At 31.9% G+C, this 23,479-nt stretch overlaps 1 long non-coding RNA gene across 1 annotated transcript; it reads right to left on the minus strand.

Annotated features, from left to right (window-relative positions):
* Window positions 1-2,999: 2,999 nt before the first annotated feature.
* LOC105762334 (uncharacterized) lies at window positions 3,000-4,057 on the minus strand. Its single transcript, XR_001123843.2, has 2 exons — window positions 3,797-4,057; window positions 3,000-3,637 (listed from the first exon to the last, which is right to left on the minus strand). It is a non-coding gene; the product is annotated as an uncharacterized LOC105762334 (long non-coding RNA).
* Between the last annotated feature and the right edge of the window lie 19,422 nt (window positions 4,058-23,479).

A 23,479-nucleotide genomic window follows, 5' to 3' on the forward strand; every position in this document is an offset into this window, starting at 1 on the left:
TGTATCATTCGTTTTTCAACATTAGTGAATTTCTCCTCTTCTACCCGTGGTTTTTTCCAAAAGGATTTTCTACGTAAAATCTGTGTGTTCTTATTTTTCTTTTCTTATTGTTTTGCAGTCATTCTACTGCCATTATCGATGTTTATTATAACATAACACGTTAAGCTTGTGATAGCTTATTAAGTACTACAAGAATTAAACTTTCTATTTAAAGTATAATTAATGTAGAATATGTATAATTTCATAAAGCCAATACTAATAAATAATGATCAATTCACAAGGCTTAAATCACTTACCGGATCTATTGAAAATTTTCTCTTACCATGTTTTATTGGTATTGCCCATTGTAGACTAAATAAAACATATAAGATATACGGAACAATCATTGTATTGCACTGAAGTGCCACATTTCGATTGCACCGAAGTGCCACTTTCATTTGCGCGCATAGGATTTCCTAATGGCATTTCATTCATATCTTATTAGTTCTCATCTTGTCTACATGGGCTTTTAATACATTTATTCTATCTCATCCGCTCATTCAAATGAAAACAATTTAAATTTTTCACTGAAAACAATTTAGTCCTTATTATAAAAAAAAGTCACTATACTTTGTAATTCAACCCCATTTTCACTACTCATACATTCATTAATTCTTTACACTTCATTCACATTCCAATTTATCATAAATTTAGTTTTCATAACCAATTTGCAAACTTCACAATTTAATCCTTTTACTATTATTTCAATATATCAAATCAATTCATTACATAATCGTAATTCAAACTATATTTATCATTACTTCATTTTTATTATTTTCTTCTTTTTTGCATATAATACTAAAATATTTTAATTAATTTAACTATTTTAACATAATTTATACTTAGATTAAAATTAAATAAATTAAAATTCTTGAAGTATTTACAACCAAGGCTTGGATGAAATATTTTCTTCATCCTTCACTCTTTGGTTACTTCCTTGCTTTTTTTTCCTAACTAATCCTTCACTTTTCTTCTCTTTTCTTCATTTCCATATCAAAACATATAACATTTACTTGTTAAAATCATAATCAAATAACATATCTATGCTATTTAAATGAAACTAACATGAATTTCATGATGAAACTTACCATTCTTACCTTAATCACTTGTAATCAAACCCTAGTTTTTATTTTCTCTCTCCTTCAAGACAATTATTGATACACTTTTCATGAAATTAAGGGTGAGTTTGGATAGGTGGTGAGATGCGGTGCGGTGCATTTAGCTTACTTTTTGTCTCACGCTACAATATCGCTATAGTATCTAATCTCACCGCCACCGTTGTTTTTACACTAACCACAACTAAATGCATTGTCCATCCAAACTCACCCTATGGTGATTACTAGGCTGCACTATTGATTTCACTAAGGATTCATGAAAGAAATTGGAGAAATTAAGCTTAAAAGGCTTAAAATTGGTGGAAATGACCTATTTGTAATAAAAAATTGAAAGGATGGTCTAATAAAAATATTTAATTCATTTAATAATTAAATGATAATTATCAAAATGACCCACCAATCATATTTTTACTCATTTTAGTCCTTAATCATTACATTTTCCATAATTATCTTGTTTGAGTAATTACCATTTAATCCTCAAACTTTCTCTATTATACCATCCATGAATCATACTTTATTTTGGTAAAATTTCACTTCTAGCCACTCCTCCTTTTCTTTCAATTCAATGCAATCATTTCAAATTTTTAATTTTCTTACTTTTGCCCCAATATTTTTATTCTCTTACAAGTAAGCCCATACCCTAGATTTATTTCTCTTATTTCAAGAGTATTTTTAATTTTCTATCGGCTCTAACTACTTTCTATACTAACACTCAAAAATTCTTATTTTATCTATTTCTAAAATTGTCAAGTATATCTAACCCAACTTGGTAATCGCTCCTAGCTCGAAGTTAGTTAGGGATATCATAGTGCCAATTTAGTCTTGATTCTAAAATCTAATCCTCAACATTTACATATTGTGTTTTTTATTTTTATTTTTGTACTTTTGTTTTTCTTTGTGGCCCTTTCACCTAAAAAGCTAAAAAAAAACTTATTAGCTAAATTTTATTGAAAATATACAAAAATTGAAAACACCCAAAATTCAAGATAATAATTTTCATCTTTTTTATTCTTTTAAAATTAACCTTCAAAATAAAAGTAAAACTTCAAAAAAAGGATCAACTTACACAATCTATAAATGTTGAGGCTTAAATATTTTTAGAATCAAGACTTAATTGACATAATTTATAAATGTTGAGAGTTAAAGTTGTTATTATTCTAATTTTAAAAGTTGTCACTATTAGCTAGCTAATGATAAAGAAAAAAAGACAAAATTGAATATTTGGGTGATAATTTTGTAACTTTTCCTAGTTGGATGACCAAAATTCACTAATAGTTGGATAATCATTTTATAACTTTTCATAGTTAAATTACTAAAAAGAAATTTACTAATAGTTGAGTGACTACTAATGTAATTTATTGTTGCTATTATTATGATTACAATAGTTTCTCATGGAAAATAAAAGATTACAACTTCAAAAAAATGTTGTCTTTACTTGTATGGAATGTTGATTAAAGTTCTTATCAGACATGCGTTTAACACGGGTTCAAATCGTACTACCCATCTCATTCCAATATTGTATAAAAAAAGTTACAAGCACGTAACATCGTTACAAGATTAAGTCTGAACCATATAAAGAAATAGTATAATTGGTAATTTGATATTGTGCTATCGATTAAGTCTTTAGCTCGGTTGGCATCAGTATTGTTGCTAGTACAGGAAGATGTCGATTCGAGAGCGTTGAAGCACCTTTATTCTCCTATATAAGAGTTGAGGAGGGATTATGGGTAGTTCTGACATTGTATCAAGAAGTTTGATATTGTGCTGGTATTGATTAAATAAATTTTAAAAAATAAATAATTAGAAGTAATATTAATATTTTACTATTTTAATTTTAGGGTAAAGTACACCAACAGTCACTCAACTTTGATTAAAATAACAAAACAAACACTAAACTTTGAAAAGTTACAACTAGTCACTAAACTTTACGAAAATAACAAAACAATCATTAACGTTATTGAAAAGCGACAAATCAGTCACCCATTAACATTTTCCGTTACAGGCCTAACGGGACAGGTGACATGTTCCGTTAACTAACCACGTTCGACATGACCAACCAGAAGAAGAAGAAGAAAGGGAAATCATAGTGGGTATCTCAGAACTCATTATACTAACCTCTTCAAACCGGCCATGTTCGCTTCCTGCTTCAACCACCTCGTCCTTGTTAACTCCGCTTCCCGCTTCAACCTCTTATAGCTCCTCTTTTTTTTTTCATTTTTTTCAGAAAGATTAAAAAACTTTGAATTTGTTCTTCTCTTAACCACACCATCATTAACCTCTCTTAACACTAATCACCACCACTATCCGGTTAACCAACCGCCATACATTACCACTATTGTCAAATCCAAACCCCCTCATAATCACTCTATTTACCATCGCCACCATAAACACATCCTCACCACACCTTCAACAACTAAAAAATTCACACCAACAACAACACAAAAAATGCAAAATGAACAATAAAAGGAAAACCAAGTGGAAGCCTGCAACGGAGAGAAAGGAAACAAAATCAAAGAAAGAAGAAAAAATATTAAAAAAGAAAAAAAATAAGAGGAACGTTGAGGCTAGTTTTGAGGTCTTGGGTAGTCATCTCAGAAATTTGAATGGTAGGAATGTAAAAGAGGTCGGAAAAAACAACATACCTTGGAATCAGACTGATTCGACGGTCGGATTTCGAGATCGGGCAAGGAGAAGTTTGAACGTTTAAGCATAGATTCGAGTAGTTCGGGGTGATTTTTGGAGAATCCGACTCCGAATTCATGTTCAAAGGATCAAAAATATACTAAATAAGAATTTGGAGTTTTTCGACCACCGTTGGCAAATCGGCGCAACAGTCCGACGTTGATTTTTGGGTTTTTTGTTGTTGTTTCTAGGTTGCATCAGAACAGAGAAAATTTTGACAATACAGAGAAAGGAGAAGAGAATATTAAACAAAAAAAAAAGAGGTTTAGTTGTATTTATTTAGAAAATTAATAATAAAAATTAAAAGAAAATGAAAATAAAAATTTAATGGTGGGACCATATCCAATGTGGCACCCTAATAAGTCACGTCAGCTGTTTATTACGTCTGTAACAAAAAATAGATTTAGGTGACTGATTTATCACTTTCATAAAATTTAATAATTAAATTATAATTTTTCAAAATTTAATGTTATTGTTACTTTTCCCATAATTTTATATCGATTATTGGACATTAGTAATTGAACATTTTATAACATATCAATTATTATAAAAGTTTGAATTATTATTATTTTAAATTGTTCAAAAATTTAAGTCAATTTATAAGATTATGGAATAATTCCAAAGAAAAGTAGCGATGATTCCAAAGAATGCTAGTTTGGGAAAGACTCCAAAAGCACATGCAGAATGGGGTGGAAGCGCGTGGAAGCCACCTTCTGGCGTAAAAGTGGAACTAAATGGCCACGTGGACATCATGCAGCTCCATGTTTTTAGGAGGGTTCCCACTACTATTCCCTAGTGGATTTGATGGAAAAACGGTGGGTGGCTCAGCCCAGCTGCGGCTGGTTTCGGCTTTGGCTTCTTTTATTTGTTGACCTCCAAATCTAGTAAAATGTTCTTCATTTGGAAGTTGGAACTGCTTATCATCTAATGCTCAACTATTCCACGTCAGATCATTTCTTTTATTCTACCACCTCATTTTGTCCCAACTTCATTTTTTTAACTTGGGTTACAAGGTTTTTGATGGGACACGTGTTTCCTTTTTTATTTTTATTTTAAAAATGAAATTGAATCAAGATTTGTAATTTAATTAATTTTATTTTAATTATATTGAAATTAATTTTCAGTTATGTCTAATTTAATCCATTTTAATTCTTTGAAACTTTGACATGAAATGAGTGAACATTTGGATATCCAAATGTTTCTTAAATAATTATATAAAAATAATAATCAAAATTTTGTTTAAAATTTTGTTTAAATGAGTGCGACACCTTAGGCATGGTGTAAAGGGCCAAAGAATTTTACATTCTGTATCCCACTGCAACCCGAGGGTAGAAATATATGGCTTCTTCTCAATTCACTCCTATCACAATTCAAGGATACAGAATGTAAAATTCTTTGGCCCTTTACACCATGCCTAAGGTGTTGCACCAAAGGCTCATGTGCAAATGAAGTCTTTCTTTTCCGAGGAAACCTCTTCCTATTACCTGGTGACCATTGCTCGCTTGTTTATTTTAGCTTTTTCACCAACCTGACATCCTGTCACTTTGCTCAATCAATGTTTTTGACAGCAGAATCTAGAAAGTTCTAATTAGACTCTTCCTTCTTAAATTTCCAACCTTTTAACTTGGTGCGTTCTAAACAATAGTCCTGTTTCAAGTTCCTGTATTATTTAGAAACTTCTAAAGTAATATGCAAAACTTCCCTTATGAAAGTTTTATTAGTTCATTAATCATTATTCCAATGCAACATGCTTGCAAAAAATGTCATAACAATAGATAAGAAAAAGTTGGTTCTGGGCATAGCTCGAAAGAAATAAATTATCAAAAATAACAAAGAAGGATAACAAAGAAATTGATTGGGAATGTGTATCTTTGAAAAGAATGAAGTATTCCAAGAACAACAAATTCAATAGTATGAAAATTGGGTGTCCCAGATATCGCAGCTTGAACTTCTCTGTACAAACTTTCTGAAGACCCTTCTGAGTTTGACATGTGTTTAAGAGATCTACAGTACTCTGTCGATGCCTCAAGATGTTGCCTACTCTTTCCTATTGACTAGATCACCACATGCCCCAATCTGATCAAGATTCGAGTTGCTCTAATCACCTCATGCCTCATTTTGATCACTATTTGAGCCGCCCTTTTCGGGGTTTCAACTCAAATCCCCTTTGGTCTTAAGGCGTCCTTTGTGGATTTTCACCTTGGCCTCTCCCTTTTGCTTTTTCTTTTTATCTTTTATTTTTTTTAAAATATATTTAATTTTGAATCTAATGTTATTTTAATGATTAAGCTTAGTATTTTCCATTTTCTTTTACGTTTTATATGTATTATGGCTATAAGTTTATTGAATTATATGTATATATTACCCTTTTAAAAATTATAATGTATCATTATTTTGAAATTCAATATATATTGCTATTATTTGATTTATCACACTTTTTATATTTTAGGTAAATTCAACATGATTTGTATATATTCTTTGATATCCCTATTTTGTAATATATTTTGAAATTCACTTTACATATTTATATGTCTTAAAGATTTATATGAAAATGTTTTTATACAATGCTATTTTATATATACATATATAATTTGTAATAAATTATTTTTATTCTATATATTATTGATTTCATATTATTTTATCTATTAACTTTAAATTCTCTCTTAAATAGATTTATGTATTTTCTTTCAATTCATTTATTATTTATTATTCATTAGTGTATGTTTTATTTACTAATTATCGCTCCATGTTGTATATTGTCATTTATCGCATTCTATTCGCTTAAAAGGCTATGTTTGATATCATTCAAGCATCAAAATCATTTTATTCAAAAATTTTCAAAATTGAGATAATACTCGTATTTAGGATTTTCAAGGAAATTGAGCCCTAACGTATTGGATTCTGATTTTCTTCGTTAAATCTAACGATCGAGAGTTGCTCATTAATCAAAAAATAAAATGAAAAGCTTGTTGTCGGGAATTTAATATGTTGTATCCTAACGTATTGGATGTGACGTATTGATTTCTCGAGACAAATATTTAAAAAAAAAATGATAACAAAGGAAATATTCCAAGTTTAGGATTTTGAGAAATTGTGCCCTAACGTATTGGGCCGTGATTTCTTAAATCTTAAATAAATGGATATTCTTTTAAATTTTTATTATAAGAGTATTTTGGACTAAATCATTTTTGAGGAAATAGAATGTCGTGTCCTAACGCACTGGGTGTGACATTTTCTTTCTCTGAAATGATAAAGTCTTAATAAGTAACGTTTTTTAGTTTTTATTAAGGATCATATTTTTAAATTTTCGACATTAAGACACTAATTAATTAACTAGGTACCAATTTTGGTCGTTACGAGGGTGCTAATCCTTCCTCGTACATAACCGACTCCCGGATCCATTTTTCTAAAACTCGTAGACCAAAGCTGTTGTTTAGGTGATCCAATTACATCTCAATAAAAGATTAGTGGCGACTCCCAATTTTTGTTCTTTTTAAAGTCGACAACTAATTTTTGTTTTTTTCCAAAATAAAAAAATAGTTTCGACAAGATCATTTAGATTAAACCAATTCAAATAATCCAATTCATCTTTAAAAATTTAAAATCAAGATGAAAACATTTTAAAACAATACGAAATATAGAATTTTGAGAGTCAACAAGAGAGACCCTGTCTAGCATAGATGTATCATTACAAGTGAGGACTTGTATCGATACAAGTACCTCGTACTATAGCAGTGGACATACTGATACATTTGGCTACACGTACTGATACACTATAAAATCATTTCAAAATTCACACCTTTAATATCACCACATCAAACCAAAACATGATACACATACACAGTACAAAGTTATCCTACTTATCTACCAAGCTAGTTTATTTGGCAAGCAAGAAACCAATGATTAAAGTGCATAACCTTCTTATATTTACTTCATACTTCATCTAAGGCATTAAACCTAAACATATAATATGCACTTTAAACATAGTTTAGCCTAATAGACTTCAACAACTAGGTACAAGACACATTTTAACATTCAAAATAAACATTACAACTGTGGATGAGTTGAAATGAGAATCTTAGATATTGCTGAAGATCACGAAGGGTACCTATTCTTTCACCCGCTAATGACCCAGAATGCCAGACACCAACAAAATAAAATCACGATATAATCAACATACAATAAAAATGGATAATAATAATAATAAAAAGTAGATAAGTTGGTGCTTAAAGCATACAAATTTAAACTATATAAATCGAAAATAGTAATTTTGAGGCTAATTAGTGACTGAACAACAGCCAAGATCAACATTGTGATCTGTTTAATTGATATTCATCAAGAACAATTAGATTTCATTTTGCAATATTGAATCAATCACCCAAATAATATGAAACCAATGGTGTACATATGGAGGAAAAATAAAAACAGGAGAGGGTCAGTATTTGTTGATGCTGAGAGAAACAATTGACAAGAGAAGCTGATAGACAGTAACGGCGCTACCGTGCTGGGAGAAGGCTGGAGGCGAGATGGAGGTTGGGAAATTACGTCCATTGATTTAGGAAAGGCAAAGGGGAAATGAGAGAAACCGACGAGGGCTTGGTAGGGCTTAGCCTTAGATATATTTTTATAGGGGGAAATGAATTTGGGTTGTGCTTGTTATTTTGTTTGGGTTTGGACTTTGAATAAATTGTATTGTTTATTTTGGATTTGGGTTTGGCTGAGTAATATTTTGGATTTGAGTTTGGTATATATATATACTGTTCATGCCTTTCATGAATTTCTTATTATTTAAATGGATATATATTGGTTAATATTATTTAAAAAATATAAATAAATTTTTGAAAGATAATATATTTGTAATATTATGAATTATAAGAAAGAAAATTTGAAAAATAAAACTATTATAATAAAGTTTAAAATGATTTTAATTGAGTAAACTACCAAAATAGTCACTTTTGTTTCCCTTTGGTTACATTTTAGTCACTTATATTTGAAATGTTACGTTTTAATCACTTATGTTAACGTGTTGTAACATTTTAGTCACTGAGCCGTTAATTGTTGTTAATGATGTAATGGTAGTGATGTGGCACATTAAATCATCATTTTAAACAAAAATTTAGGTTAAATTATACAATTAGTCTCCATATTTTTTTCGTTTTGAGCAATTTAATTTTTTTTCTTTTATGTTAAAAGAGATGGAAAAAGAAGGAAAATAGAGGGAGAAGCATAAAAGACTAAAAAATGGGGAAGAAAAAAAAAGAGAAAGTTGAAAGAACATAAAAGAAAAAAAAACTGCTCAAAACGAAAAAATATGGGGATCAATTGTATAATTTAACATGAAATTTTTGTTTGAAATGATGATTTAACGTGCCACATCAGCTTACCATTACATTGTTAATGGAAATTTACGGCTCAATGGCTAAAATGTTACAACGCGTTAACGTAAGTGACTAAAACGTAATATTTTAAATATAAGTAATTAAAATGTAACCTAAGAGAAACAAAAGTGACTATTTTATAGTTTACCCTTTTTAATTTTAAAAATAAAGTTTAAAAGACTTTTTAATATCTTTTAGAAATCTATATATTTAATACTTTTAATTTTACAAACAAAGTTTTAAATAATTTCTTTCGGTACGAAACCAAGTTTTAAATAGTGTAAAAACATAAATTTGACTTATGAAAAAATAAAAATAAAAACAGTTCACTAACTTTGTTTGTTGGGATAATTTTCAAGATCAAATTGAGATCCTTTGTAAATTTTGAGGGTTAATTTTTTAAAAAATTATGACCAAGTCGATATAATATGTAAAAGTTGAGGGCTAAATTTGTTATTATACCGATTTTTTAACTGTCACGCTACCTCCCATCAGACATTTAATGGCACTTAACGGAAATGGGTCAAAAAAATAATTTTGATTAGTTAAGTGACCAAATTAAGAAATTGATAGTTGGGTGATAAAAAATAAAATAGGCAATAGTTGGGGTGGTATAATTTACTCAATTATTTAAATTCAAAATTTAATACTAAATTAATATTTTATTAGGTATATATTTTAATTAACATATCATTATTTAAATTTAATAGAATATATATTTTAAATTTCTTCTATGATTTTTATTTATTTAAAAACGATATATCACTTAAATTAATTTAAAATCTTAAATTAAAACATATTAAAACAAATTTAAAACAAAAACGTTTGAAGTTTATCTTTTAGATATTATTATTAATTTAAAAAGGTTTGTATTTTTATTTAAATTTTGTATTAATTTTTAAAATAGATATTATATGTAAAAATATTTTGTTGCCACATGCCAATAGGATAGGTATGACACGTGAAAAAGAATTAGGTTATCATTGTTACCTTATAATATAAATATACTTGTCTGGATATCCGTATCATGCAAGGACCAATTGTATGCATTATTAAAATGCAATTAATTATTTTTATGAATCTACTTAATTTTTTATAATATTTCACTAATAATTTGATTGTAAAATTAAATCATATTGATGTAATAGTTAACAAATGTCTTAAAAGCTTATTTAGAACTAATTGTTACTAAAATTATTTCTATATATATAAAATGATATTATGTATGTATGCATGCATGCTATCGTATATATAATAAACAAAAGAACTAAACAAGATTACTTCTTTTCCCATTTCTCGAATGATGAAATCAATAAAAATAATTGTTATATTTATATTTGATTCTTAAATTATTATATTATGTGATTAATACAAAGGTATATAGTATGATAATTAAATTAAATTAATTAGTATATAATGTGATAAAATTAAATTAAATTAAAATATTATATAATGTTATTAAATTAAATTAAAATATTATATAATGTTATTAAATTAAGTTAATAATGGGTCTCATACTATTCCACATCTCAATGTTTTTATATATGCTTCCTAAAATTTTTATATAATATATATGATATATGATATAATATATACGGTTGTTGCATGTAATTATATTATTTTGTGATTTGCGTTGAGATTTAAATTTTAAATTTTAATTGTAAGTTAATGTACGATGTTCAAAGTTATTATTATTATTATTATTATTATTAGTATTAATGGCAAGGAAATCATATTTAAAACTTAATTTAAAAATGAGACCCACTTTAAATATAATAAAAATGAAATATTTTATACCTCAAAGAACTATCTCAGATTTCAAAGTTTTCATATATGCTCTCATCTTTTGTATAATATATATGATATATGATTTAATATGTGTATTAAAGTTAGTTTTATCGGTTAAAACGATATTGAAATCCAAAATCGACACCGAACCAAAATTACATGGGTTAACTGACCACTGCAACTGAGCTAAAACTGAAACCAACCAAGACCGAATCGAAAAATGCCGAATTTGATTGGTTCGGTTGATTTAGTAGATTTTCATCGAATTTTTCTCACCTCTACTAATATTTCTTGTAACACCCCTCGCCGGGTCCGAGTTATAGGATACTATAGTCATTGCTAGAGCAACTATTGTCAAATAAACTGTAAATAAATCAATCAAACATTCAATCATGTCATAAACACATTCTCATTATGATACACAATTGAATCTGAGCCTTAATCGAGCTTAAGAAAGCTTTTTTGTTGACTTGAGCACCGAATAGGACCAAATTGTAAAGTTTTGAAAATTTAAGGTCGACGTCGTGATGTCGCCAAACAGTTGGGCCCATGTGTTAGGCCATGTAACTTACTGACTTGCATCTTAAAGGAAACATCAGATGACACACGACTGTGTCGCCAGACCATGTGAACCCAAAATTTACTTAAAATCAAACATTTTCAAAACCATTTCATGCATAAATATTCAATCCATTTGTGCACACTTTAAAGGGACCTAAACATCATCTAAACATATATCAAGATGCCATTTTCAAGATCCTAGTTCAACTAACCAATATGTCATTCAAATGCACCAAAATTATAGCAACACAACATTTACCAAAACATGTGAACATTACCTAATTCCATGCATAAAGACATCTTTCTATTATATGCTTAAAACACAACATAATTGGCCATTTCCAAATCAACATCTTATACCAAAATGCCATACACATCAATTAGCAAAAAGTGACTAAAAGGACTTACCTAATCAAGCATTATAAGTCCATCAACCATACTTAAACATCAATTCACAAACATACCAAATTACCATTTACATATTCATCAAAGCACCATTATAACCACCTTATACATGTTAATATTGTCATTTTCCAAACATAATAACCTAGTTCAAATGTGAACTAAAACATGTCACAAGTAACCATTTTCAAATCATCATTAATATGCCTAGAGAACCAAATCAACAAGCACTTTAAAGTAACCAAAATCACATAACTTGGTAAGGCATCAAGGTGTACCAAACCAACATAGCTTTCCAAAGCTTATACATACCAAAACACCATTACCACATGCATCATAATGACATTACAAATTACCCTATACATGCCATTATAAACCTTAGCCAAATTACTCAAAAAATATCTAATTGAACACTGGATAGTGTGATAGATCTCTGACGAACTTCCAATCGATCGAGCTTTCGGTAATCTGTAAAGCAAAGAAAAATAACTATGTAAGCAATGAATACTGAGTAAGCCCGTATAAACTTTAAACTTAACATATCATTTCAATAATAAACCTTATAGAATAAGTATAAACCTTTACCAATGTCATAAGCTTAATAAAAGCCTATATAACACCATCAAACTCACAAGTTAACATACTTGTTCATGATATATATTGAATCAACCATATATATATAAACATAACATTAAATTCATCATCATTACCATATGATCATGTTTAATTCCATTTGCTTACTTACTGTTTCCAATACCATGAGTTTAATATAAGCCTATTCAAGTATCATCAAGCTCACGCGTTAGTAGATTCATTGACCATCATATAAACTCATTTATAACATAAATAGATTTCATAAGATACATTACATAAGTATCAACCTTTTCATACCGTTATGAACCTTTCTATTAAGTCCATTCCATTCCTTTTTTTACGCATTGAACCATCTAGAATTACATCGAATACTTAGGAAAGCTCGCACGAAGTGTGCCTTTACATATAACCGTAACCTTTCCTTTACATCAATGCTCACACGAGCTGTGAAATGGGCCTGCTCACATGAGTTGTGGGTTAGAATGTAAGCTACACGATGCTGCTAACACAAGTTGTTAAGAATCCGCAACAAATGCAGGACCTCAGCCATTGGTAGGACATTTAATACCAGCACCCGAAACATGAAATCCTTAATGACATGTCATTTGTATCCTAAGAATTTTTAAGGTTCAATCGGGACTCGATATCTATCAATTCGTCGGAATATGGATACGTTCAAATATATATTGATTCATTTACATTAAAAACAACATGGTAAACATTTAATTTAATTAATATTATAATGATTACAGTTCATATGAACTTACTAGACTAAATTGCAGCAACAACTAAATAGATGGGCTATTTGGTAATTTTCTCTTCTCCTCGATTTTCTATTCGTTCTTAATCTAAAATAATAATTCCATTCAATTCAAAAAATTGCCCCAATATTTTATTTTTTATAATTTAGTCCCCAAGCCCAAAACATGCAAATTCATCATTATTATTCAATTTCATGATTAGCTGAATTGTTTGGAATCATATTATAGCCCATATTTACTGTTAATTTACAACAAGTCCTTTTACTTTTACTAAATTCAAATTTTAGTCCTTAAACACTAAAATTACCAAAAATTACTTTACAAAATACTCCTATCTAGCAACCAAGCTTAAGATTCCACCATAAAATTTCAAGAACATCTCAAATTCATTAATGACACATTCCATAACATTTGAAAATTTAACAAATTAACCCCCTAGATTAGCTAGTTTAAGCTAATACAAGCCTAAAAACATAAAAATCATTGAAAACAGAAATTAAAACACTTACCATGCATGAAATAGAAGCTTGATCGATTCTCAAGCTTAAAACCATGGTGATTTCGGCTGCTACTAAACCAAAGGAAGATGATACTAATTTTTTCTTTTCTTTTTATTTGTTTTAGTTATTATTTAGTTTAATTACAATTTTATCCATTAAAAATTAACCTTTAAAATAATCTAATAATGTCTAAAACCATCCATCACCAAGCCATAAGGTATAATTACCAATTTAGTCCAACAATTCACCTTTTCATAACCATTTGACCTATTTAATTAATAGAAATCAACTTTTGTAGCTTTTACAATTTAGTCCTTTTAATTAATTAACTATCTAAACATTAAAATTTCTTAACGAAACTTTAATAAAACCTTAATAATATTTTGTAAATATTTAATAAAATATTTATGACTCGGTTTATAGAAATGAGGTCCCGATACCTCATTTTCTAAAACCATTTAACTTTAGGGTCATACCACTTGAACCTAATGATTCATTCAAATAATATAATTTGCCAATTCAAAATTTATTTTAATACTACAATTGACTCATAAGTATTAAATAATAATATTTACGAGCTTGCTTGTTGGATCTGTGGCCCCAAAACCACTGCTTCAAACACCACTGAAAAATAGGTTGTTACAATACCAATTCAAATCATATAAGTAATCTTACATGTATACCAAAGCTTTATATTCAAATCATTCACTAATACCATATTTGATCATCAAATACATCTTGTGTCATCTCGTTTTCTCTTTTCATATTAATAGTATTATCGGATGAAACTCAGTAAATGAACTTGAATACACTAATGCTAACCACATTTGTTGCTCGTTTGAACTGAACATAAATTCATGTCAGGTTACCCATCTGAGGTAAACCACAATAAGTTATCCCAACAGTTGGGATGTCAAAAATTCCTTTGGGACTATGGTAAGAGGAGGAGCTCGCCATGGATTAAATAAATAGAAATGGTCGTCTAGGGGGAAATATTCAAGGATCAGTAAAAGGGTAGGTAGAAAAACTACCTTGTAGAAACATGGTAAAAGGAAAAATCAACATTAGGAATAAATAGAATAAATAATACAAAGTAAAGAAATGATAGAGTCTGTAGAAATGGCGAGAAAATCAGAGGAACTATCAAGGCTAAACGAAGGCTGATAGAATGGCTGGAAGGTAATCACTCAATGATCTATTTGCCAGTGGACATGATCAGGAATAAGATAAAGTCCGCTACTGTAACTGCCTTAACCTATTTTCGTCACTGGTATAGGGTTACAGAGCATTACCGTACAATAAAAAACATTTAAACTTCAAACTATTCAACACTTTAATCATATCATAATTGTTCTGAATCATGCATACTGTCCTTAAGTTGAGCCCTCGACGCCCTGAAAATAACTTAAAAGCAATTCAGGACCTATTTGAAACAATTTGAAAAGTTTAGGAAAAAGTCACAAAATTTTAGACACAAGGGTCACACGGCCGTGTGCCTCACACGGCTGAGACACACGCTCGTGTCTCAGACCATGCAACCTTCAAACTAGGGACACACGGTCGTGTCCCAGCTCGTGTCCTCACCTATGTAACTCTCTGAGTAGGGTCACACGGCCGTGTAACTCTCTGAGTTGCCCCACATGCTCGTGTGCCAGGCCGTGTGTTAGACCGTGTAACTCACTGAATTGCAACCTAATATATCATTAAATGACACACGTCCGTATTGCCAGGCCGTGTGTCTTACACGGCTGAGTCACACGCTCGTGTCTCAGGCCATGTGGACCCAAATTTACCTAAAAGCAAACCATTTCCATGTCCATATCATACCTGACCTTTCAACCCATTTAAGCATACTTCAAGGAAACCTAAACATTACCAAAACAAACACCAAAACGCCATTTCAAAGTTCTAATACAACTAACCAATATGCCATTCAAAGGCACCTCAAACACATACAAACATCACCTACCTAAACATGTCAAAAATACAACAATCCAAGCATCATGTTCTAGTTCAATACTCATCAAAACATACCACAAATATGACCATTGATATTCTATTCCAAACTTACCATAAAGAGCCATACAAACATGCATATTAAGATAACCAAAATGACACAATTTGACAAGGCATCAAATGGTACCAACTAAGTTAACTTCCAAAACTTATACATGCCAAAATACCAACTAAACATTTATCAAAGCACAATTACAATTCATCCTATACATGTCATTATAAGCCTTGGCCAAAACGTTCAAAAACTACCGAAATGTCTCCTGGATAGTGTGATAAAATCTTCGATGAGCTTCCAACCAAATTTGGCTTCTGATAATCTATAAAACATCAGAAAGAAACTGTGTAAGCAATTAATGCTTAGTAAACTCATATAAATTAAAAACTTACCTTACTATTTCATTTGCATAATATAAAGCATAAGTGTAATATAATCCAACCATAAGCTTGGCATAAGCCTATACATCACCATTCAATACACAAGTTAGCATACTTGTACATAATTCAAATGATCTAAACATAAGATAATTCATTTTCTATCTGAAATACATCATTTAGTTCATGCATTCTTTCCATAATATTATGCTTAATTCCATTTGGGAACTTACCATTTCAATATTATTTCTTGCCCGTTGAACCATCTAGAATTTCATCGGATACACGGGAAAGCTCACACGAAGTGTGCCTTGCATATAACCTTAACCTTTCCTTTACATCATTTCTCACATGAGCTATGAAATGGGCCTGCTCATACGAGCTGTGGGTCGAAATGTAAGCTACACGATGCTGCTCACATGAGCTGTAGAGTATCCACAACAAATGCAGGACCTCAACCATCGGTAGGACATTCAAGCCCAACACCCGAAACATAAAATCCCTAATGAAATGTCATTCGTATCCTAAGAATTCCTAAGGTTCAATCGGGACTTTATATTTGTCATAATATTGATAGGTTTATACATCAATCCATTCATATTATAGTTAACATAATAACATTTAATTTAAATAATATTAATACGTTAACCGTTCATACGAACTTACCTCTATGACTAGGGGCATAAAAATTAGGTTGAATTAATCCGAAGCTTTTGTTTTTCCTCGATCTAGGTCCATATGTGGTTTATCCTAATCTCAAAAATACTAACATGCAAGAACAATGTTAGCCGAACCTTCAAAGCACCAAAAATAGTGTTTCTCTTCAATCTTTCGACAGGGAAAAACCATTTAGAAAGACAATACCATCTTTTCTTTGTTTTAGTTTAATTTTAATTATAAAATTACTACTTTAAATTTTGTTATTAACATTAAAATTCACTTAAATTATGTCCATATTTGTCCACTAACTTTAAAAATAGTACAATTACTATTTAAGTCCATTTACTTTAAAGTTTCATAGCCATTTGGCCCTTTTAACTAATAGAACTCAACTTTTGCATCTTTTATGATTTAGTCCTTTTTACCTAATTAATCAAACAAACATCGAAATTTCTTAACGAAATTTTAATACGACTTTAATTTTATCCCATAGATATTAAAATAATAAAAAATAATCTACCCGTCAGAATTGTGGTCCCAAAACTACTGTTCTGATTTTACTAAAATGTGCTCTAGGCATTATTGAAACATAATAAGGAGTTGAGAAGGAAGGTAAACTTTGACACTTCTAATTTTCATGACAATATGAATGTGAAAGAAGAAGCTCTGGGCATGAATGTAAGAGAATGGAAAAGTGCAATGGATGAACAACGACGAGATGTTAGAGCATTGCACCCTGAATCTCAAGACGTGGATTGGCTATTTTTTTCTAACAATCCATTGGCCTCGGAGATAGCAGCGGTGTACTTGCCACATGATTTTAAGGTCCCAAAGAATATGTTTGAATGGAGAAGGGACCCGCGAACCCACTTGATGCAGTAAAATGATTACATGAACATATTAGGAGCATTAGATTCAGTAAAATGTAAGGCTTTTTCCACGACGCCTAAAGGAAGTGCAAAGGACTGGTATTTATCCCTTCCCAAATGCTCAATGTAAAGCTTTTCTCAGTTATGACAAATGTTTTTAGAGAGATTCAGAGCCCAAAGAGCGATCATAAGTACACATAAGGGACTGATGTCGGTCAAACAGAAAGAGGGTGAGTCCCTCCAAGATTATGTTAAGCGGTTTCATGTAGTGACTCTGAACACGGAGAATTTGGACGATCAATGGGCTATTGATGCCTTCATAATAAGGGTACAAAATGATCACGTGTAATACTCATTTACTGATAACATATTGCAAAGTCTGGTTGTTTTGTATGAGCAGGCCCACAAGTTTGCAAAAGCAGATGAGATCAAGAAGGCATCACGTGGCACTTTTTAGAGGGAAGATAGGCAATTTAGAAATCGTGAGGAAGCTCGTAACAAGAAGGGTCCTCTTAACCAATCGTTGCAAGCGAGAGGTGATGGACAACAAAAAAATCAAGCGCAAAGTGATTCTCCCAGGACTCCTCAGAGATCTTAATTAGAGCATACCAAGAGATACAACCCCCACTACAGGTTCAAGTTTATACTCCTTTGAACGCTATTCACACTTACATTTTGAACCAGGTAAAAAGTCTTAGAATTCTGCCTAAGCCATCTCCAATGAGGCACAATACATGGAGATCCAACTGGAGAGACAAATGTGCCTTCCACAATGATGTTGGGCACAAGACCGAAGACTATTTCACTCTAAAGGATGCCATCAAGGAAGTAATGAGAAACGATGAGCTCATCGAGTTTGTTGATCAGGGTGTTTCCCAACAAGTTCAGAGTTCACGGGGTGATCTTAAGGGTAAATAGAAGGTTAGGGGTACCATCCATGTAATAGTTGGAACAAATGAAGAGTGGGTGACCTTTAGCACTAAGAGGAAGTCACACCTCAAGGGTGTCATATCTATCGGTTTACCCAAGAGGTCGCGCCAGCAGGAAAGGTGGAAGGTGGACTTCAATTATGAGGATGAAAAGTTAGTATGTGATAAAGATGGCAACGATCCTATGGTAATGACAGCAACAATTATCGGTTTTGAGGTGAAAAGGATTCTTATGGATAGTGGGAGCACCATTGAGGTTCTAACTTGGGATAATTTTTAGAAAATGGTATTGAAGGAGAAGACACTGAAGAAGGCGAGCCCATTGTACAGTTTTGTGAATCACCTCATCGAAGTAAAATGCTCTATTACATTGCCAGTAACTTTGGGAGATGGCTAGCACACCACTACGGAGTATGTTCAGTTTTTTATGGTGGATCATCCTATGGCTTATAATGCTATCTTTGAACGCTCGATCATGAGGATGGCAAGGATAATGGTGGCTACTTTCTGTATAAAAAATAAAGTTTCCCACTAAGACTGGGGTGGGTTACATGTAATCGGATCAAAGAGTAGCCAGACAATGTCACATGTTATTGGTACAACAGAATCATAAACAAGAACAGTGATGGTAGGGTTCACAGCAGCCTAAGCTAGATGTTCAGTTGTTAGATTTGGATAGCTTGGATAACAGATGCGAGGAGCGAGCTAAGAAGCTAGAAGCAACCAAGGCTATGGAAACTTTTTATCTTTTCAGTGGTAGTACAAATAAGGTGGTTAGAATTTCGTCTGCGTTGACAAGTGAGGAAAAGGAAAATTTGATTATTTCTTAAGAGTGAATGATGACATTTTTTCTTGGTCCGTTACAGATATGCCAGGGGTGGATCCTCAGGTAATTATACACAAGTTAAATGTTCTATCTGAAGCCAGACCCGTGAAGCAAAAGAGGAGACGTTTGCACCGCAGGTTGTGGAGGCTGTAAGGTAGAAAGTCATGAAGCTGTTGGCTGCGGGATTCATCAAGGAAGTCAAATATCCAGATTAGATCTCGAATGTGGTAATGGTGAAGAAGGCGAGTGGTAAATAGAGAATGTGGATATATTTTACTAATCTCAATAAGGCTTGTCCCAAAGATAGCTTTCCCTTCCTTCGATTGACAGACTTGTTGATGCGTCCTCTGGTAACAAATTCTTGAGCTTTATGGATGCTTTCTTTGGATATAATCAGATCTTCATGGCTCCCAAATACTAAGAGAAAACAACTTTTGTTATAGAAGAAGGTTTATTTTGCTATCGTGTGATGCCTTTTGGTTTGAAAAATACAGGTGCAATTTACCAGATATTGGTGAACAAAATTTTCAGAGAGTAGATCGGGTGAAGTGTTGAGGTTTATGTCGATGACATGTTAGTGAATGGCTCCACTCTCGCCGAGCATGTTGATAATTTGTCAGAAGCATTTGCAGTAGTGTGAGCCTACTGGATGAGGCTAAACCTGGATAAGTGCGCCTTCGGGGTTAGGGCTAGCAAATTTTTAGGCTTTGTGATCTCGGAGAGGGGAATTAAAACGAACCTTACGGAAATTCAAGCCATCTTGGAAATGTCCCCTCTAAAGAGAATAAAGGATATCCAACAGTTGATTGAAAGGGTGGTCGCACTCAACAAATTTGCGCCATGGATGACTGACAAATGCTTACCTTTCTTCAAGTCCCTACGCATCTCTTTTTCCTAGACAGAGGAATGCCAAATAGCTTTTGGATAGCTCAAAGAGTATCTCATATATCCTCTATTACTAATGTCACCTTGTGAATGAGAGACCTTGTACTTATACCTCGCTACGTCTAAGGAAACTGTGGCAGTTGTCTTGCTCAGGGTAGAGGGTGTTCGATAGTTCCCAATATACTACATCAGTAAGGTGCTGTAAAATGGTGAAATCAGGTAGGTGAGAGTTGAAAAACTTATTTTCGTTTTAATTACTGTAGCTCACAAGTTACGATCATACTTCCAAGCCCAACCCGTGGTAGTCGCGATGAACCAGCCTATTAAAGAACTTTTGTCTAAACCTGACACCTCTGGAAGAGTGACTAAATGGAATATAGAGCTTGCCAAGTTTGGTATAGAGTTCGCACCGCAAACTGTGATAAATTTGCGTTTTGGCTGACTTCATGGTTGAATGTTCATATGAGGCACCTACCAATTCCTTAGGTAACCCAATTGATAAATAATAAACTCTATACTACATAATGAAAAAGAATATATTTGAACTATAATCCACTTCAAGTCTCAATGGAAGGCTTTGGTCCACTACGCTACCTCTGTAATGACTTATGACAAATTTCCTATTTGTACTAAAATTTCTGTTTCATTTGTTGCATTCAGCATAGTAGTTAGTCCGCCACAAGAAGAAACTGTAACCCCTGACAAATCAAAAGATTGGATGGTTTATGTTGATGGTGAAGATTAGATCAAAAGTAGGAGTACTCTTGGTGGATCCCGAAGGAAATGATTGGCAATATGGACTCTCTTTTGGATTTTAGGCATCTAATAACGCTGCAGAGTACAAGGTTGGTATCAGGGTTATAGTTAGCTTGCTAGCTTGGAGCGAGAAAGCTTGTTGTTCATACCAATTCCCAGTTGGTCACCAAATAGTTGAACAATGAGTATGAGGTCAAGGAGTCACGGTTGGAGAAGTACTACTCAATTGCAACCTAATTGCTAGTAGAGTTTGATAATATATAAATAAAACAAGTCTCAAGGAACGATAACACACGAGCAGACGCTCTATCCAAGCTAGCATCTTCTATTTTCATTGAACAAAGGGGAAATATTTTGTTAAAACATAGGGAAACCCCAAGTTATGATGCACTCCAAGTATATACTATAGATCAAGAAGAGACATGGATGACTTCTATAGTTCGCGTACTGCAGGGAATAAATGACTACTCAGATAAAAAAAAGCTAGCAAAATTACAACGTGAAGCTATGAGGTATGTATATCTGTGTTATATGTTACACATACCTCAATAATTTAAGTCCATGAACTAGATAACTGGATAATGATTTATTAGCCATTAAATTATTTGATTGCATAGCAACTTAAAGCGATTTATTGTTATACAATTTTTAGGTATACTCTTTTAGAGGGTGTATTGTATAAAAAAGGATTCTCACAGCCACTATTATGATGTCTGGTGTCGTTAGAGGCTGAGTATGTGACGCGAGAGATTCATGAAGGCATTTGTGGCTACCACCTGGGTGGAAGATTGCTTGCCCAAAAAAGTGTATATATAAATAATGAATAATTTTAAGCTAAAAAATATGCAAAACTAATTAATTCTTTCAGCCCTCTAAAGTTATCTGAAACTAAGACCTAACAATGATTATTTATAGCCCTATGTTGGCCTAATTATGGCTTCATTTGATTTAGGTGTGCTGGGGATCGACTCAATTAAGCAACGAATAAGTAAAAAATAGCATAAGGAATTGAGAAATTGAACAAATAAATTTACCGTGGAAAACCCTCCAAAGAGGATAAAAAAACCACAGGAAAAGATAATTTTACTATAATGACAAAACAATAAATAGTACAAAAAATAGAGATAAAAACTAAACCTCGAAACCCGAAAACAAAGAACCCTCAAAATGTAAACACAAAATTCTCCAAAAAGTGTTATGAGTTCTAATATTTTACTGAGTGTGTTTTCTAAGGTTGTAAAAGAGCCTATTTATAAGCTAAATTCGTAAGTCAATTAAATTATGCTAATAAATGCTAAAAATATTTTGTTTAACTTGACTTGCAAGCAATCTTTTATTTTATCTAACAGGACAACTCTAACAATCTCTACCTTGACAAAAATTCTCACAATGCCATCTTTACTAAAGCCTACCATGGGCCTATCTTGAACTACGTAGGGAATTAACTGAGTTGAATTTGTGCTTAAAAGTTGGAAGACTTCTAGCCTTCAACTTGTGCACTACCAAATCAAAACTAACTCAGGTCTGATTTTCACGAACATAATGCCCTAACTTTTCAAAACCTACATCCAAAAGAGAACCTTTCTTCAACGAAATGGTCATACATTTTTCTCTCCTATGATCAAGTTGCCTCCGCTCCAAATGAGTTGACTTCGACTCCGTAATGGATGAGGGATGTCTGGTTTCACCTGTCACTATAGAACCTTTCAAAATATAAAGATTATCGGTCCTTTTACCTTTTAACAAAACAAGAGCCCTATGAGACACCTTAATGCCACTCGACTCAATGTTAATTTTACAACCTTTAGAGTCTAAAATACTCAAGGAGATAAGATTCTTTTGTAAATCAGGTACATACCTGACATCTGATAGTGTCTTAATCGTCTCATCGTGCATCCTAATTTTAACAGTACCAATACCGACTACCTTACTAGATAAATCGTTTCCCATGCGCACAACTCCACCTTCAACCGAACTATATGTGAAGAACCATTCTCTGTTGGGACACACGTAGAAAGAATATCCTGAATCTAGGACCTACTTGGACGTAAGCTTAGAGCTATCCCTTGTTGATACTAACAAAAAATCATCACTGCTTTTATCAGCCAAATTAACACTAGCTACATCTTTCTCGTTACTCTTACTAGCCCTTTTATTTCACAGTTTGTAATAATCTACTTTGACGTGACCTAACTTCTTACAATAGTGACACATTTTGTCTCGCTTCGTTGATGTTACCAAAACAGAAGCTTGCCTATCTGCCTTGCTATCTGAACCTAACTCGTTGTCGAGTTTGTCTTTACTCAACAAATGACCCTTCACATCCTCGAATGAGAGTTTGTCTCT

The sequence above is a fragment of the Gossypium raimondii genome, chromosome 12 (genome assembly GCF_025698545.1).
Source record: "Gossypium raimondii isolate GPD5lz chromosome 12, ASM2569854v1, whole genome shotgun sequence".
Lineage (NCBI taxonomy): Eukaryota > Viridiplantae > Streptophyta > Magnoliopsida > Malvales > Malvaceae > Gossypium > Gossypium raimondii.